This window comes from Eumetopias jubatus, unplaced genomic scaffold (assembly GCF_037043125.1).
Source record: "Eumetopias jubatus isolate StellerSeaLion01/CBP00866 unplaced genomic scaffold, mEumJub1_p1.0 scaffold_7, whole genome shotgun sequence".
NCBI classification, from domain to species: Eukaryota; Metazoa; Chordata; class Mammalia; order Carnivora; family Otariidae; genus Eumetopias; species Eumetopias jubatus.
The window spans coordinates 96,669,222-96,689,241 of record NW_028274813.1 but is presented as its reverse complement, the minus strand read 5'-3'; positions in this window follow the sequence as shown (position 1 = coordinate 96,689,241).

Sequence of the window (20,020 nt, the reverse complement as noted above, 5' to 3'; positions counted from 1 at the left end):
ACTTCTCAGAGCTGCTGTGACAGGCCTGGGCTGCATCTACAGAATGAGGCACCCGGTACCATCTGAGGGGCTGCATCCTTGGCAGATCCTCCCCTGCATCCCTCCCACGGCCTGGGAAAAGCAGTGCAAGTGAGCAGCCTGTAGCACAGCTTTTATTTTCATTATTTTTACTTATTTATTTATTTATTTATTTATTTGAGAGAGAGAGAGAATGAGAGAGAGAGAGCACGAGAGGGAAGAGGGTCAGAGGGAGAAGCAGACTCCCCGCTGAGCAGGGAGCCCGATGCGGGGCTCCATCCCGAGACTCCGGGATCATGACCTGAGCCGAAGGCAGTCACTTGACGGACTGAGCTACCCAGGCGCCCCTGTAGCACAGCTTTTCAAATGGGAAAGAAACTACAGGAACTTGAGAAAGGGCTTTTCTGAAGGAACTGTGTGGAAGGTGTGTGGTGGGGAGAAGAGAGGCAATTCAGCCACTTGCTCTGTGAGAACGGAACATAGTGACTGCTTCTGGGCCTTTCCCTCAGCATCTGCTTTCAGAATACCTCTTTCCCCCACCCCAAGCACTGCGCTTGTCACTCCTACCAGCGGCACACATCACATTTTAGTCAGATCCCTGACTGTTAAATCACAGGTCTTCCAAACAGCAAGTGATCTTGTGGATCACAGGGTCCGATGCCCTTGTTTCAAGCATGAGGAAACTGGAGTCTAGAGGCCTTAAGAAGCTGACCCAAGGCTGGGCAAATTGTCATAGTGTTGGGCAAGTAACCCAAGCACATACCTCGACCTCTCCGGTTCTCAGTGTCTTCATCTGAAAATGGAAATAAAAGTTGTGCTTATCTCCTAGGGTTGTGGTTCGGACTCAACAAGGCTAAGGAGGTAAAGTGCCTGGAACCCTATATAGAACATACAGCAAGGGTTTGCTTTTGTTGACTGCTCAGATGTCTTTATTGTTTTGCATAAACATATTTGAATGTATACGTGATTCCTTTGAATGTATTCAGACATTCAGACAACAAATATTCACTAAGTAACTACCATGTGCCAAGCGCTGTGCTAGTTGCTGGGGATAGACTCAGTCCCTGCCCTCAGCCATTCCCGGGTCAGTGGTTGCTGGTATAACTGGGTCTGGGGAGATAGCTCCAGGAGAATACTGCTGCAGGCGTCAGGAAAGCTTTCAAGAGAAGACATTTGATCTTCTTTAAGGACAAGTTTGCTGGCTGGGGAAGAGACGGGAGAGAGCCCCACAGACAGTCCAGCCTCAGGGAAGAGCCTGGCAAAGGGTGGAGCTGAGAAGCGGGTGGTCAAGGAAGGCAGTGGTGGGAAAAGGCTACGGAAGAACCCTGGGGCCACATGGCAGAAGGTTCTTATAAGTAAATTGCAAGCTTCCTGTCTGTCCCTTAGGGGTAATTAGCGCAGTGTTTTAATTAAAAAAAAAAAATGATGTGATTGATTTCTTTTCCCCCTTAAGACAGGGAGAAAATGGATTCACTCTCAGTTTCCATTACCAACATTCTGTTTTTGATTCCCAAATCTACCTTGCTGGTTCTCTTTTCTCTACCAGGAGCCCCACTTTGCCAGATGCCCATGTGGTTGAAATACTAAAGATTCCCCACCCCAGTATTTCCTGTCACAACCTCCATTCCACGACTCCACAACCTTGCCTTAATAGGACAGCTAGACCAGAGGATAGCCAGTGCCTTACTGAGTGGAGGAAAAACTGGACGTTAGTGAAAATTTTCCCACTCTTAAGCGAAGGTGAAGCTTTCCTGGTTGGAAGGAGGCAAGTCCAGTCTGGGGAGGAAGACAGTGATAAAAATCATAGCAGGTAGCTCCCTGGAAAAGCACAGATTTTGCCCTGCCTGCCTCTTCTAAATTTGCCTGGGGGATGGCAGTGGAAAATGACAACCGAAACCACACATGGGTGTAGGGAAGCTGAGAGCAGAGGACACTCATCCCCCAGTCCTCTGGTAGACCCAACAGGTAGCACAGCCCAGAGTGGGTCTGAGGAGCTGGCCCCACAGAACACCACGGTAGTAGAATGGGTTCCCTTGAGCCTGAGGGGCACAGGGAAGAATCAAGGAACGAAAAACATCTTAGCCATGGGTTGTGTAGATGGAAGACTAAAAAACAAAATGGTTCTCTTTGAGTCCTCCAGGAATTATATCTACTCCCAGGGAAAAGCAGGAAAGACCCCTTAAATTTCTATCACCCTGAGAAAAATGAATAGGATTTACAGAACTGTAACTTTACTTTTTTTTATACATCTGGGGTTTGGGGCTATCCCCAATACCTACATTAAAAATTCAACTATAGTAAACTTTAAACTCACTATGTGCCACATTTTATTTCAATAAATGCTTCTTGGACACCCACTAATTGCAAGGCACCCACAAGAATCCGGTGGGGGAGGCAGACATGCTAATATGTGCATATTCAAAGTACAAGCAACATAGGTGCGCCTGGGTGGCTCAGTCAGTTAAGCTTCTGCCTTTGGTTCAAGTCATGATCTCAGGGTCCTGGGATGGAGCCTTGCAGCAGGCTCCCTGCTCAGCGGGGAACCTGCTTCTCCCTCTGCCCCCCACCAACTCGTGTGTGTGCGAGCGCTCTCTCTCTCTCAAATAAATAAAATCTTAAAGTACAAGCAATATGTTGTAAGAACACAGAGGGGCATTCTGACTGACTGGAGGGAACAGTCTTAGGGAAGGGGTTGGCATTGGCCTGAGCTTAGGGAGATGGGTAGAAAATTGATAGGGAAACAACATCTGACTGTTGAAGAAGTTGGCCAAGCACAGACTGGAGGGAAGGGTCCGCAGGGGACTAAATGTCCAAGATCCTAGTCTCACTCTTGATTTTCTAAATCCCTAAGGTAATGTTTGATGCTTTCCTCCCCTCTCTTCCCAGGGCCAAGCAATTTCAAGTCTCATTTTTCCTATAACAATAGCAATGAACATCATAAAAAATTTTTAAATAGTAATAGCAACTACCATTTAGGGATTTGGCCTAGTATGAAGCTTTCAACTAAATTATCTTCTTTATCCCTACAATAATCCTAAATATAAGAAGTGTTACCCCATGCAGGCAATTATCTTCTCTTTTCCAACCTCTACCCTAATCCCAATAAGTGTCTAAATAACAACTAAGATTGTTTCCAAGATGTTCTGTATGATCCAAAGTGTTTTTTGCCATGTACATATATTATTTTTTTCTTGACAAAGATAATTTTAAATTAAGCTTCCAGAGTGATCTTGATCTTGTCTTTAAATTTTCTTCCTGTTCTCCATCCAGTGATGATAATTTCTCATTTTTCTTCCTCAGGATGATTTCATAGTAATATTTAATTGTTCAAGAAGCTACTCACTAATTCCTACCTGTATGCTTCTTGACATTTGCTGCCTCCTCTGGGATTTATTTCAAGCTGTTTTCTCTTCCTCCTCCCCGGAATATCCTCCCTGACCTCTGCCCCACCTGCCCCCCCCCCCCCGCCCTCCACCACCCTGTGAAATCTATTCATTAAACTATACCCATTCTTCAAGACCAGGCTAAAATAACTACCTCCTTCATGAAGACTTTTGGAAGTCTTCCCATCAGAATGACTCCCTTCCTCCTCTCTATTCCCATGAGTGTTGCTTCTATGTCTTTATGGTGGTTGTATATAAGTTCTGTATCATTTTTTCTTCCTCTTCCACTGAATGGAGGGTGCACATCTTACACTTCTTCTGTGTCTTATGCATCCTCATTGCTCACGTTACAGAATTTTACTCATAAATATTTGTTGAATTGAATCAGATGTAAACGAATCCAAATTTCTCACTCACGTGCTCAGGGTCTTTCCTTCCCATGTTCTGTTCCTCCAACATGTACACTAGATTTTTGTGAGGCCATGATCATTAACACAATCATTTCCTCCTCTTCCCCTGGTTATTTTCCCCTAAAATGGAGGCGGAAGGAACTAGATGAGCATCTGGCAGCCAGAACTGCTTGTATGCCTGCCTAAGTCCTCAACAGGCAAACACCACAGGGTGTGTGTGCGGGGGAGGCTCTGACTTCCAACCATTGGATCAGCCTCATCTAAGGGCACCCTGATGCTGTAGCCAACTGTGGTTTCAGGGAGCTGAGATCACCATAGCTGAAAGCCTGGAAAATATTCAAAAGTCAGACCCAGATTCCAGCAGACTTTCCAAAGAAAGGTAAAGAGGAAGTGAAGAGGTAAAGAGACTTCATGGTGAGGTCTTGCTGATTTCCTTTTCCAATTGATGGAGAGAGATTAATGAAGAGGAAATGTCCCTGAGTCAGTTACGGTATAGGCGAGCAAATCACTGAATTTCTCTCTTTAAAAGATGTTTGTCCAAATGTGCTTTAAAATGTTCAGAAGGGGGAAAGACAATGTCTCTTTAATAAAAAAATCATTGTCCAAAGTACTATGTAAGTAATATACAAGCGAGATGTAGAGAAACCAACACAACCAAATGCTGAGCAAAAACCATGTGCAAAGTCTTAAAAGCTTAATCTAAAGTTCTTAAGTAGTTTGGGGCTGAAAGCAGTTAGTACTTGGGATAGGTGCCCAAAATATTTTATCTACAGACAACATGAGAAATAGGAGATGCCCCATGTCCATCGGCCACACTGCCAAACAGAAAGAAGCTTGAACCCCAGCATCTGGTTGTCCATGTGCCCCTAGGCTGGAAAGGTCAGCCAGTGAGTCAGTTTTCAAATCATTCTGGCTTTTAGAAAACAGCCATGCAGGGAGAGGCCAGAAAGAAGAGAGGGAGGGACAGAGAGCTGAAGCCTTTTAAAAGCTCTCCACAAAAGGCAAAGAGTTCTCCTCAACCAATCCTGACCTCTACCGACCTCCTGACCTTGTTACCTCAGGTCAGCTTAACACTTTAGAAATGGTCCTGGCTGGCTCTGTAACCTCTGTCACTCACAACTAACAAATATGTCTTTACAGGGGTCACCTTTTGGCCAGAAACTGGCAGATCCCTTCCTTTCAATTCATATTAACCAAAAGTCTCTTTGGCTTTTATTAAGAAATTCAAGCTCTCTAATTTGAAACCATTTTCACTAACACGGGATGCCACAATAATTTTTACTAACACAAAATTCTCTAAAGAGTCTAGATTAATACACAGTTTGGAAAACTGAGTACATTTTACATGAACACTCACAGAATAAACAGAGTGTGAGCCCCTGTAAATTTTCACGCTGCTATTTAATAAGAAGAGAACACAGGATGGCTGGAAACGTAAATTTTAGGCGTTCAAATAAGTCTTGTCTTTGGAGGAACTGTCTGTATAGAGATACTGGTAGAGTAAGAAAAGGGAACCTAAATAAGGCAAACAATAATCCTTAATGATTCTCATCACACAGTCAAAAGTTAAAAGATCAACTTGTTTAGAGTGAGGAGTCTCCATGTCCAAATAGACAATTAAAAAGACTATAGGTATTCAGCATAGTCATCAAGTTTCAATTTTATTCAAGGCAGGAGGGCAATCAAAAGTAGTTATGCTTAGTCCCCAGCCCTCAAGTTTCTCACATTTACTGTAAAGATATCTTATTACTCAAGGGATTTACTATTTCAAGATTCTCTCTGGTTAGTCTTCAAATTCAAATAAGGTACCATCCAAATTCAGCAAGTTTCCCATATAAGAGTAGTTTGCTTCCACATTCTGGTTCTCAGACTTTCTTTCCTCAACTAAATTTAATTCAACCATACAGTGTTGGATGTGGAATTCAGAACCAAATAAAGCATAACCCCTAACTTCAATGAGTTCAAAATGAGGGAAAGGGGAACTGACCTGCAAACAAATGAGTGAAATGAAGAGTAGTGAGAATCCAAAGAGTGCAGAAGAAGCACAGAGGAGTGTGGTGGCAGCAGGGGGATGGTCAGAAAGGATTTCAAATGAAGGATGTGGAAGTGTGGTCGCAGGGCTCCAATATGGCCCCAATTAGCCTCACTTTCTGGTATTCACATCCTATATACTTCCTCTGACATTGTGTCAGAGTTCGTCTTTGTGATCTATAGAATATGGCAGAAGTACTGGTGTGTGACTTCTGAAGCTAGCTCATGAAAGACATGGCCATTTCTGCTTGGCTTTCTTGGATCAGTCACTCTGGGGGAAGTCATTAGTCATATTTTGAGGATTTGCAAGCAGTAGAAGAGAGCCCCATGTAGGGAGGAACTGAGGCTTTTCACCAAGAACCAACATCAACCTGGTGAGTTACTGGGAAGTGCATCCACCAAGCCCAGCTGACCTCTCGACTGCAACCTCATAAGAGACCCTCAGTTAAGATGAACCTGAACTTCTAATGACTGTAATAGAATAATGACCCCCTCTCCAAGATGCCCAGGCCCTGGGAATATGTCATATTACATAGCAAAGGGGAATCGAGGTAGCAGATGGAAATAAGGTTCTGACCTTAAAATAGGGATATCATCCTGGATTATCCCTGTGGACCCACTGTAATCACAGGTCTCCTTAATTGGGGAAGAGGAAGGCAGAAGAGATCAGAGTGAAGCAGTGTGAGAATTCGATGGCTACGCTGGCTCGAAAGATGGAGAAAGGGGCATGAGAAAAGGAATGGGGTGGCTTCTAGAAGCTGGAAAGTGCAAGGAAACAGATTCTCCCCAGAGCCTCCACCAAGGAAGGCAGCCCTGCCAACACCCTGGTGTTAGCCCAGGGAGACCGGTTTTAGAATTCAGAACTACAGAGCTGGAAGATAATAATTCTGTGTTATTTTAAGTCACTGTGCTTGTGGTAATGTGTTACAGCAGCCATAGAAAAGTAACACATTGACAGAAACTGTAAAGATAAAACACATTTACTGTTATTGTAGGACACTAAGTTGGGGGTAATTTGTTATGCATCAGTAGGTAACTGATATGATTTTTATGCCTAAAAGTGGACTGCTAACAATAAAAACTTAGAATACGAGAGAAATTTTGAAGAAACTAGAAGGACTTTAAGGAAAGTATTAGTAAAATTCTTAATAATAGTAATAATGATGATGATGATAGATAGCTAACATTTGTTAGGTGTTTATTACGCTCGAGGGATTTTACAAACATTTTCTTATGTAATCCTTGCAATCTTAAAAGGTAAACACTACACTATTTCCATTTTACTGACCAAGAAAGCTCAGGTTCAGAAAGGTTAAGGAACTTAGCCATGTCACACAGGAGGTAAACATTTGTCCCTGGAAACCTTTCTTTCAGTGTTGCTTTGACCATAGATATCAAGAACTCTTCTGACCAGACCACGGTGCCTAGTTGATTTCACACTCTCTGACAGCTTCCCAGAATATTTGTTGGCTTTCTTTCTGAACTGGGCTATGGCAGAGATTACATGTTTATAATTTCCTTTACTCCTGGGAATCTATCTAGACTATATTTCCCAGCCCCCATGTATTGGCCATGTGGTTGAGTTCTCACCCCTGGAAACATGGGCTGAAATGATGTACCCCACTTCCAAAACTGGCCCATAAATACCTCCTGCACGGTCCTCTACTCTCTCTTTCTCAGTCCAATGGCCAGGTGTAGAATCCCCAGGAGAGGACTCTGAAGTCCTCTCTGATAGTGTAGAGCCACAAGATGAAAGGATCCTGGGTCCCCGATTGACTATGTGGATCTTCATCCACCAACCGTGAATATTTACATGGGACATAGCATAGCCTTAAATAAGCTTTTATTGTATTAAACCATGGAATCTTACAGCAGCCATTGTTGTTTATCGTGAGTAATATACGGTCCTATCAAAACAGTATGAGGAAACAAAACTGGGTAAATCCATGTCATAAACTGCTCAGCGCCTTCCTTATACAAAACACCTTCCTATCTGGTCATAGTTGCTTCAAATATCTAACAAATGATTTTAGAGTCAAACTAGTGAAATTCTGGGCACCTGGGTGGCTCAGTTGGTTGAGCGACTGCCTTCGGCTCGGGTCATGATCCTGGAATCCCAGGATCGAGTCCCGCATCGGGCTCCCTGCTCAGCAGGGAGTCTGCTTCTCCATCTGACCCAACCCCCTCTCATGCTCTCTCTCTCTCTCTCTCTCTGTCTCATTCTCTCAAATAAATAAATAAAATCTTAAAAAAAAAACTAGTGAAATTCTTACAACCTCAGGTGACTGTTATATGTAACACTGATATCTGGAAAAGGTGTATACACACACACACACACATATATACCTTTTGAGAAACAATAGGTAGAAGTGTGATTTTCTTTGATATATATACACTCTACAAATAGGTGTGTAACTATATTTGGTAGGGCAGGTGGATTTGAAGTTTCTTGGTCATCATAGACATGGAATTGGATACCTTTGCATTGATTCTGATCATTCATTTGGAGAAAAGATTGCATCAGATATTTTTCTGACCCTTTGAAAGCCAAGAAGCCTCCTTATATTCACTGAAAAAAAATCTGGACTTTTTTGGAGTATTAAATGTTTAACTGAACATGGAGCTCAGTTGCACATTATATATGCAAATATAATATGGTTTACATTTATTGAGCATTTATTTACTATGTACCAGGCACTCTGCCAAGCTGTTTATATGTATTATCTCATTTAGTCTGCATAACAACTCTGTCATGTAGGTGCTAATTATCATCCACATATTACAGGTGGCAAAACTGAAGTTCAGGAGATTAAGCAACTTGCCCAACATCATGAAACTAGGTAAGTGATGGGAATAATTGAAACCAAGTAATCAGACTCAAGATTTGAGAATGCACTCTTAATAACTACAATGACTATGAAAATAAAAGTGGAAGTCTGGAAAGAGAACTTCATATATATATTTAGTTCCAAAACAAGTCAAGTTTAGTAGTTAAAATGAGCATTTTCTTTTTTTGCCAATGTAGTCTAAGACTTGTAAATCTACTGAACTTAAAAAAAAAAGCCCATTAGGCAAAAAAAAAAAAAAAAATTAGTGAAAGAAACATGGTTTTAACAACATTGTAAATTTTTGTTCCACCCTTGTGAGCATTCACATAATTTAGCCAGGAAAGCTAGTGTTAGAAGACCAAGGCAAGAGATACATTTCTATCCTTAGACTGGATGGGAAGCCAAAAGATATTTATTTGGTGGTAAAATCAGAGACTGAGGAAACGATTTATCATGGAAACCCTCCCCATTTTCTGGCATCCAAAGTGGAGAATTTGTTTCATACCCCTCTCTCAGCAAGTTGGGCCCTTATGTACCCATGAAGTTAGACTTGTTTGTCAGCTTTGTATGCAGAGTATAACATTTTGTTTCAATTATCTATGTCTTCTAATACACTAGCCTAGTTCCTCTCACAGGTCATTAGTTGTTTGTGGTTTTTGTCTTTTTTTTTTCTGTGGATTTTCCATTTCTACATGCAGATTACCTATCTTACTCATTACATTCTTCACCAGACAGCCTTTTTTCATTACCCTGTTCTTTTAATTTATCTAGAGCAAAGAAAATGCCACACTGATCCCTGATTAGAGAAAATCACCCTTCTACTGATTGTTTCTTTAAAAGATAGAAAAAGGAAAATATCAAATGAGTTTTTGTTCACTGTTTATGTGATGTATCTTTTAAAAAATTTTTTACAGAATAGCTGATAAAATATTGTATGAGATCAAGTTTGTGAAAACAATAAACTATAGAAATTGTATAAATGAAAGGCATTATTATATGGCATTATGGGATTTGGTTTACTTCTTAGAAAAGAACACTGCTTTTGAAATTTCATTTTACAAAAAATTTAAATTGGGATAAGTTAGGCAAACAACTGAAAATAACTATTCAAAGTACAATTTTCTAATTTTTCTGAAGTCACAATCAGACAACTTTGCCAGCTAATAAAATTCAGTAACATTGTTGCTCTCAAAAAATTTACAACTTAGAAAGACCCCACTGGTTGTTGGAATGATGAATGAAAAATAACCCATATCAAGGCATGTGATGATGAAATTTCAGAACACCTTTGGTAAACAGATAATCCTTAAAACATCCAGAGATGGGGGGAAAACTCACATTCAAGAATTAGAAGTCAGAATGGTTTATAGGACTCCTCAATGCAAAGTGATGCCAGAAGACAGTGGATGCCTTTAAAGTTTTGAAGGACGATGATTTTCTTTTTCTTCTTTTAAGATTATTTTATTTTATTTATTTTTTATTTTATTTTATTTTATTTTATTTTATTTATTTTATTTTATTTTATTTTATTTTATTTTATTTATTTTATTTTATTTATTTTATTTTATTTTATTTTATTTTATTTTATTTTATTTATTTTATTTTATTTTATTGAGAGAGAAAGTGGAGGGGCAGAGTAAGAAGGAGAGAGAATCTCAAGCAGGCTCCACACCCAACGCAGAGCCCAACACAGGGCTCTGTCTCATAACCCTGAGATCAGGACCTGAGCGGGAATCAAGAGTTGGACGTTTAACTGACTGAGCCAACCAGGCACCCCTTAAAGATTTTATTTTTAAGTAATCTCTATATGCAACATGGGGCTTGAACTCACAACCCCCAGATCAAGAGTCAAATGCTCTACTGACTGAGTCAGCTAGGCACCCTGGGATGATGATTTTCATTCAAGAATTCTGTGTTTTGCCGCACCATCAATCAAGCACAAAGAGTGAAACAAATATTTTTCAGGTATTCAAGGATTCAAATAACACCTCCAAGCACCCTTTCTTGGAGATCACTAGAGGATATGCTTTAGCAAAATAAAGGAATATGCCAGAAAGAAGATGATGTGGGATCCAGAAAACATGGCTCCAACTCTGGAGAGCTGAGAAGGAGGGTCCCAGGATAAGAGCTATGCAGCAGGCTGCTAGAGTAACCAGCCCAGACTGGAGGAGGGAGGTAGACATTCTGGCCAGTAGGGGCAAGGTGCACAGAACTGTTTATTTGCATCATGACTTTTAACTCTATGTACATGTGTTACTTTAATAACATTTAAATTAATATTTTAAATTATATCCTATCTTGAATTGTCCTCTCCCCTACTTAAACACATTCCTACCCAACCAAGTCCCTCCAGCACATATTGCTGTTACGGCATATATCACAGAGCCTTATCAGCACTTGTTTACATGTCTGTCTCCACAGTTATGATGTGAGCTTTATGAGGTTTGGGGCTGCATCATTTCATCTTGATTTTCTAACCATCCAGCAGAGTGCCTGAGTGGATAGTATGTGTTTGCCCGGTTGAACCAAATACTGATTAAGATAGCGTAGGAAAGAAATCCCTCAAAAAGAGCATTTTATATTGACATAATAGAGTTTCAAATCAGAGGAAAAGTCTATTCCAAAAACGTTCTCTTGGTGTTAATATTAAACTACCAACAGGCGAATTATTTATATCTCCAAAATGTACTAATTTGTTCATTTAGTAGATATTGAATGTCCACTTTGTGCCAGAAAATCTTCTATTTGCTGTAAACCAGATAAAGTCTTCTAGTGGGAGATAGGAAATCGATCCCAACAAATATATATGCAATAATGCTGGGCTGGGTAAGGGAACAGAGAAGGGTGGGGGCAGGGGATAGGGCAGGGGTGGGGGTCAAAGGGATGCTCTCTTAGATGGGCTGGCCAGGGAAGGCCTCCCTCACATGTCTTTGTTCCTGTTCTTCCTCTGCTTCCTTCCATCTTATTAGGAAATAGGGCAGCCTCAGAAAACACACAGCAAGTTTTTAATCAGGATGCCCCTGCACTAAATAAGATTCTTTAAGAAGAGGTGGATGAAGAGGAAGAAGAGAGGACAGCTCCTTCTTCTTCCCTACATTTAAGGTGATTAAGCAGAACCTCTATGGGACTCAGAAAACAATTCCTTGCGCCCTCAAAGGCTGTGAAGGAGCTGCTGTGAAGCCTTAGAAGAAATTATCACTCCTTCACTAGTGCAAGAGCTTTGAACTAAAAACGAGTATGTGGGGTACCATTCCACCTTCGGTGCTACCATTCACCGATGAATGGGATGTGACTAGTATAAATGGGAATATGGTTGCTTAGCGGACATCAAACCCAAGTGAAACTGTAAGAACCAAGCTTGAAAATGAAAATTTCTCCCAATTCTTAAAACATACATAATTAAGGGGGATTGATTTTTGTCCAGGAGTAAGTCATACCTACCACTTCCAAAATATATAGTCACGCATTTTCATCTTGGAGAGTGAAGACATACCAAACTACTCAGTCTTTGTTCACAGCTATGTCGTCACTAAAAATGCTACCTAAGAAATTTGCTCTGCTATAAAATGAGTATTTATTGATAGACAGTATTTTTAAAAAATATAGGACAACTAATAGCTTATTAAGTCATCAGTCTTAGTTATCTTAATAAGAAATTTGAACTTGCAGAATATAAATAAAAATGCTAGCCAAAGCAAAAGAATTATAATCTACTTATATGATGGATGATATATATCCCTACATTTATTTACCTTTTCTTCTCTACCTCTAATAGCCAAGAGCTCTAAAATACACTTTGCAGTCATCCAAAAACCTCTAGAACAAACTTTTAAAAATTCTGTATCTGTAATTATAATTATTAAAACTACTCTCCTTTAATCATCTTCACATAGTATATTATCCTTTGGCAATGATAGCCATACAATTTACAAACTAGAGAAATTTAAATATATGTTTGTTGGCTGGAAACATGTGACCTAGTCAAGGATCTACAGGTTTATGAGCTCCTGGATACAGAGGGTGAACCACGTGGGTGTGGCCACCCAGCAGATAGGAAACAGCAATTACTAAACACTAAGTATTACTAAATACTAAGGGCTATCATTTATGATAGGAACAGAAAAAATAGCAAGCTAATATAGTGACAGACTTGACAGATTTGAAAGTGACAGACTTCAAATTTCCCAGTGATATAAAATTCATTTTCAATGAAACATTAAATTACTTACCAACTTACAGAGGTCCTTCAAGAGTCGATCAAGAAAATTATTGGTTCAGGGGCACCTGGCTGACTCAGTTGGTGGAGCATGCAATTTGTGATCTCGGTCGTGGGTTCAGGCCCCACACCGGGTATAGAACTTACTTTTTATTTTTATTTATTTATTTATTTTTTAAGATTTTATTTATTCAGTTGACAGAGACACAGCGAGAGAGGGAATACAAGCAGGGGGAGCAGGAGAGGGAGAAGGAGGCTTCCCACGGAGCAGGGAGCCCAATGCAGGGCTCAATCCCAGGACCCTGGGATCCTGACCCGAGCAAAAGGCAGATGCCTAACACTGAGCCACCCAGGCTCCCCTAGAACTTTTTTTAAAAAAATAAAATCTTTAAAAAAAATTATTGGGGGGCACCTGGGTGAGTCAGTCGTTAAGCATCTGCCTTTGGCTCGGGTCGTGATCCTTGGGTCCTGGGATCAAGCCCCGTATCAGGTTCCCTGCTCAGCGGGAAGCCTGCTTCTCCCTCTCCCACTCCCCCTGCTTGTGTTCCCTCTCTTGCTGTGTCTCTCTCTGTCAGATGACTAAATCTTAATAAATAAATAAATAAATTATTGGTTCATAAAACCTAACTCAGTAAATTATGGTCTAGAAACTGCTACTATATCTCTGTGTGTGTGTCATCAACATTTCCCATGGCAGGGAGTAAAGAGAGCTTGGTGTTCCTTGAAGCTTAGGCCTTGGAACACTGGCCAGGTGAGTTGGGAGTGGGGCAGACATGACTCAGAGGCTTCTAATTGTGACTTTCTCTGCTTCCACGTCAGTCCCATCACACACATACTGACCATGAACTCTAGATTATCAGCACCACTCCACTCATCAGGAGACAACGTGAAAAGTGACTTATTCCTCCTTTTGGAAATTTGGGGACCCCCTGGTCCACTGTGTGCAAAGTATTTTGCTAGGTGCTATGTAAAGGTGTTGAGACATGGTGCACTAGTTGAGGACAGTCATAAAAGATTTATGAATGTACTAAATAAAAGCTTAGCATGGGTGTGTCTAGACGTGGAGTGCTGAAATCCCTTTAGACCCCTGGAGTGCCTCTAATGAAGCATGACCGTGTTGGAGCCAATATCTTAGTACACAGTGTTTCCTCCCTCACCACCACTTTTCTCTTTTTCTCATCCTCCAAGCAGAGCATTAGTAAGAACACGCACCTCATCAGCGTCCGGGAGATTGGCAGCAGGGTGGTTTTAGAAGGTGCGGGATTTCTAAATCTTACAGTCCTGTTGTGAATTTATTCCACAACTTTTACTTCTTTGGTCTAAACGTTTTCCCACCTCTTCTTATTGCTTTTGCTTTACAGATCTTCACTATCCTCCTCTTCAGCATCCTCAAATTTCCCATTTCCTAATTTTTTTCTTTCTTTTGCTTCTGTTGTATTAAGCAGCACTAGAAATAGAATTTTTTAAAAGACTGATTGATTGATTGATTGATTGATGTGTGAGAGAGAGTGTGTGGGGACGGGAGGGAGGGGCAGAGGGAGAGGAGAGAGAAACCCAAGTCCGACAGGAGGCTGGATCTCACCACCCTGAGATCACAACCCAAGCCCAAACCAAGTCAGATGCCTAACTGACTGTGCCACCCAGGCACCCCTAGAAATAGAATCTTTATTTGAAGATAAGACCATTGCTAAAGAGGAGGGAATCATTAAGTTTAGATGCCAGAAGTTATATTTAGGCATCCCATTGCCATGTTTTCATGCATGCATGTATTTTGCTTGTTATTTCTTAAATGCTTTGCAGTAGAACTCCTGAAACAAAAATTCAGTTGGTCTTAAATCCAGTCTCTATAGACTTTTGAACAGGATCAAAGACAATGAATCCAATGATATGCTGCTCTTGGTGTGGTTAAAGAAACAAATACACATGAAACAATAAAGCAAGGATCAAACAAGCCCAAATTTGAGTTCTACATTATCACTTACTGGTTGTATGACCCTAAGCAAGTTTCTTAACCTCTCCAAGCCTGTGTCCTTCTCTGTAGAATAGGATGATCTATTGCTTAAGCTAATATTATTATTTTCGCTCCCAAACATTTCACCCTCTTGGTTATTCTCTGCCTGTATGCTAGACTTTGCCCCTTAAAATGTGGTATTCAGAGATGAATATAATATGACCAAAGTGGCATATAGTAAATCTAAACCTTCCTCGTCCTGGACAATATATATCTATGAACATAGCACAGGTTTGCATTATCATGATTGCAACCACACACATTGTTGGCTCGGTTGTGATTGATATCTACATGTCTTTTTCTCAGAAACTGCAGGTAAGTCAGGTTTCCCCATGCCCAACTTTGACTCTTGTCCATCAAATGCAATTAAACTAGCCCCAAAATAGGAGTTTATATTTGTCTCATATAAATTCCATGCTGTTTTAAAAACAAGGGAGCTGTCTCTCACCCATCACACAGCCCAGCTATACCAGTTGTCTGTGGTTTACTCGTCCATGCAAAGGAGAAAAACAGGCGGTAGTCTCAGGTAGACTGTGATAGGAGAATGGAGAGTGTGCCAGCAAGAACCAAAGAGTAGTGTCATTTCCGAGCATGAGAAATATAGAAGCAGCTCTTGGCTAGTAAAAAATTATCTTGTTAGAATCTGTTAGTCATTCTGTCTGTCTGCCTCCTGCTATCACTTCCTCTCTTCAACTTTTCACAGGACACTCAGGGTTCTAAGAACGAGGACTCTGAGTCAAGTAGACTTGGGGGAACATCATGCTTGTGTTATGTACCTGCTGTATGAACCAGATTAAGCTACTCAGCCCTCTTCGAGCCTCTGCTCGTCTGCAAAATGAGGATAGCAATAGCCAGCCTATCAAGTTGTGAAGACTGAGAGAGAGAAACTTGCTGAAGTGCCTGGCACAGGGCAGATAGCAAAAAATGCCCTAGAGGCAACTGACCAAAGGGCAGCCTTTGGGAAATCATGGCCTGCAGGACAAAGTTCAAGCTCCTTAGCAGAGCATGAGGCCTCTTTGGACATGGCCCTACCTCTCTTCCCTCCACTCTCTGCTGTGGCCTGTTCTCCAGCTATACTGACCTAGCTGTGGTTTCCTGAGTGTATCTTCAACTTTCATACTTCAATGCCGTATTCATACTTTTCTCTCTGGAAGGCTTGCCCTATCTAGTCCAGCTGGAAAACTTCAACTCAGCCTCAACATTCACCACAGATATCAGCTCCTCTGTGAAGCATGTGTTGGGAGACAATTCTTCATGGTTCTCTAGAATTTCTGCCCAAGAGAGAATAGCTTGCAAGAGAGATAGCAGCTGCACTTGGTTCAGTCTATCTCTTCAAGGATGTTGGTATAGTGAAGAGCTGAGGAAGACAGAGAGTGTCTCTCTCTGGGACAGAGGGAAGGAACACTTACTACCAATTATAAGTTTTGGGCTTCTTTTTAAAAATTATTTATTTTTTATTATTAAAGGTTTGGGTTTCTTAAGCTTAGGATTCCTCTCCTGTAACACAATCTACTGTATGTGCGCATGATATCCGGACCTCTTTATATGGTGCTGTGGGATCTGTGTGTGCTTAGGGAACTGATGCAAAATTGCTGGTACTTTGGCTACTGCTATTGCCATGAGCAATAAACTGTCCTTCATCTCCGACACAGGAGTTTTGTGTCTTTTACCAGTATCCACAAAATGGTGGTAGGCTAACTTGTTCGTTTGTAAGCAGGGTAAAATCTGAGACCCTTCATACTTCTTGGTAGCATATTTCCTCCTTTCCCATCTAATCCCACTGTAGGGGTATACATATCTTTAAGCTCTGTTCTCAAAGTATCCCAAATATTGCACTTGATCCCAATATTCAGTATCTATATACTTTTCTTTTTTTAAAAGATTTTATTTATTTGAGAGAGAGTGAAAGCATGAGTGTGGGGGGGGGGGAGGCAGAGGGAAAGGGAGAAGCAGACTCCCCACTGAGCAGGGAGCCGGACGTGGGTCTTGATCCCAGGACCCCAAGATCATGACCTGAGCTGAAGGCAGACACTTAACAGACTGAGCCATCCAGGCGCCCCTACATAATTTTCTTGTAACTGTATCTGCAACATCTATTGGTGCCTGGAATACACTGGATGCTCAGTACTTTGTTGAATGAGTGAGTATGATCAGCCCTCAGCAATTCCTCTAAGATTCTTCCCATTGCTGGTATATTTCCAAGGAGATGTCCAATGCTCTTGGCCCCCGTTCGGAATGTCTTGTGCTCTCTTCTGCCACAAACCCTTGATCACCCCTCCTTTTCTGCCCTGGAATGGCCAGTTCAGTTCTGGTGTCTTATGAGTCACTCCTGGCCCCTGTTTCCTCTTTTCTGTTCTAGTAACAAATCTTTACCAAAGAGTCCCCCCCAGGACCTCTCTTTTTAGTTTCCACCTTCCTAGACAACTACCAGGAATAGAAAAGATTTTCATTCTATCATGCAACTTATTGGTTATGCATTGTTTTACAAGCAAACTCAGATAAATATGTCCTCCGTATTTTAATCCAAGCCAATTATAGTAAATGTAGACTAGACAAGTTCATCTCCAAGTACACAACTTTGCACTACTCTCCCCAAGAAATTTCTCTCACTTGTTTCCATCTTTTTAAACAATTTTCAGTACAGTAATTCCTTATTTATGCAGTGAGCAAATATCTATTCAGTTCCTCTTAATTGCAAGGCCAGTGTCTTTCTCACTTTAAGGAACACAAAGATGAATCAGATATGATTTGTGCCCTCAAAATGCTAGTGATAAAATATGTATAAGTTATATGCCACAAAAATGCTATAAGGTTTTAGACAAAATAACATCTGTTCTGCATCTGAAAATACAGATAAAATTTAGAGGGCTCTCAATACAGTGTGAGGGTGTGGGTAAAGAAAGTTTTCTAGGCTCAGGGAAGAGCTTCTGCTAAGGCTTAGAGTCGGCAATTCAAGTACTATCGGGCAATCATCAGAAGGTTCACTTTGGCCTGAGTGTTGAATACATTTAGGAAAAGATTGACTGTAAAGTTGTCATGGTAGATTGGGACCAGAGCAGGGGGCCATTAGGATTAAGGCATTTGTTATATAATGAACACTTTGGTATTTTACAGGCAATGAGGGGCAGTGAAAGTTTTTTAATTGGAGAAAAACTTGATCACAGGCAAGTTAACCTGGTAGTCACTATAAAAATGGATTGGAGCATGGAAAGATGAGAAGATTTGGGAGAAGTCTGTTGAGAGCTAGAACATGGCCAGTGGCAGGAGATACTGAGTGGAGAACAGATTTTTAAAAGATATCAGAGAGAAAGTTGACAACATGGAGCCCTTGAGTGGCAGTAGATGCTTCAGTAACGTGTGATTTTGCATAATCCCTTTAACAACCAATCAGTATTTTTCCATAAGAATATCATGACATGTGGTGGTCAAATGTCTTGTTGAAATCAAGATGTTTTGCTTTTCCATTTTCCTTGACTTATGTATTCTTAGCAAACATGGGCTTCTGCCTTATCATGACAACTAGCTTTCCTACACATTTGCAACCCTCTTTCTTTTTATTGTGGTAAAACAACCCAAATTATATAAATTTATTCTTAACAATTTTAAGTGAACAGTAAAATATTGTTACCTATATGTATGTTATTGTACAACAGATCTCTAGAAATTTTTCATCTTGTATAAATTTCATACTCATCGAACCACAACTCCATCTCCTTCTCCCACAGGCCCCGGCAACCACCATTCCTCTTTCTGTTTCTATGAGTTTGATTAGATACCTCAGATTAGTGGAATCATGCATTGTTTGTCTTTTGTTTTTAAAGATTAGTTATTTATTTACTTGACAGAGAAAGAGAGAGAGCACAAGCAGGTGGAGTAGCAGGTAGAGGGAGAGGGAGAAGCAGGTTCCCTGCTGAGCAAGGAGCCCAATGCAGAGCTCAATCCCAGGACCCCGGGATCATGACCTGAGCCGAAGGCAGACGCTTAACCAACTGAGCCACCCAGGCGCCGCGCATTATTTGTCTTTTTGTGATTGGCTTATTTCATTTAACATAATGTTCTCAAGGTTCATTCATGTTGTGGCATGAATGATATTCCATCATATATATATATCTACCACATTTTCTTTATCCATTTATCTGTTGATGCACATTTAGGTTGCTTCCACATCTTGGAAGCATTCACAACACTATTCACATTCACAACACTATTGTGAATAGTGTTGCAATGAACATGGGTGTACAAATATTTCCTCAAGACCCTATTTTCAATTCTTCTGATACACATCTGAAAGTAGGATTGCTGGATCACATTGTAGTTCTATTTTTAATTTTTTTGAGGAATCTCAATACCATTTTCCATAGCAGCTGCACCATTTTACAATTCCACAAATAGTTACCACCCTCCTATGAAAAAAGTCCATTTCAGAATGCTTCTGACGGCAAAAATTAAGTTCATGGGTGAGTGATTTCTGAAATCATGAGACGATCATAGCATGTGATCCTTATCCAGGGCCGGTCTTCTAACCAACATAGTAGGAGCTCAATAAGTATTTGTTAAATGAAAAGTTGAACAACTCTAGACTTTTGCTGTCTTTTCTCAATCTCCTGCTTCACAAACATATACAAATGGTCTAGGAACCAGATTGCTGTTCAGAGATCAGAGAGTTTGAAGATCATTTGGTATAGCTCCATAATTTGATGGGTGAAGTTATGTGGTTTTTTTCCCCCCAAAGTTGGGCCAGGTGACTTGAATTTATTTAAGGAAACAGCAATTCCTTTTTTTTTTAAACTTACCCTCAGATTTCAGTTCTCAGCTATACAGGCTCTTTTCAGCCTGAAAATAATTGTTCCTGTTTTAAAATGTGAAAGCAAAATAGAAATAGAGCTTAGGTAGTTGTTTATCTCAATGAGATTGATCTTTCAAGGGGATAACTTTGGGAGATTAAACAACTAGGCACTTCCTACCTTTTCCGGACCAACTTAGGAACTTTTGAAAGAAGTTATTAGAGTCATCATCAGTGTAATCACCAAACAAATTAATCAGATTTGACTCCTAAAAACTTAAATACTTAAAAACTAAGCCCACTCTGAAAGGACAAAGATTTATCACTATTGGGAATATTT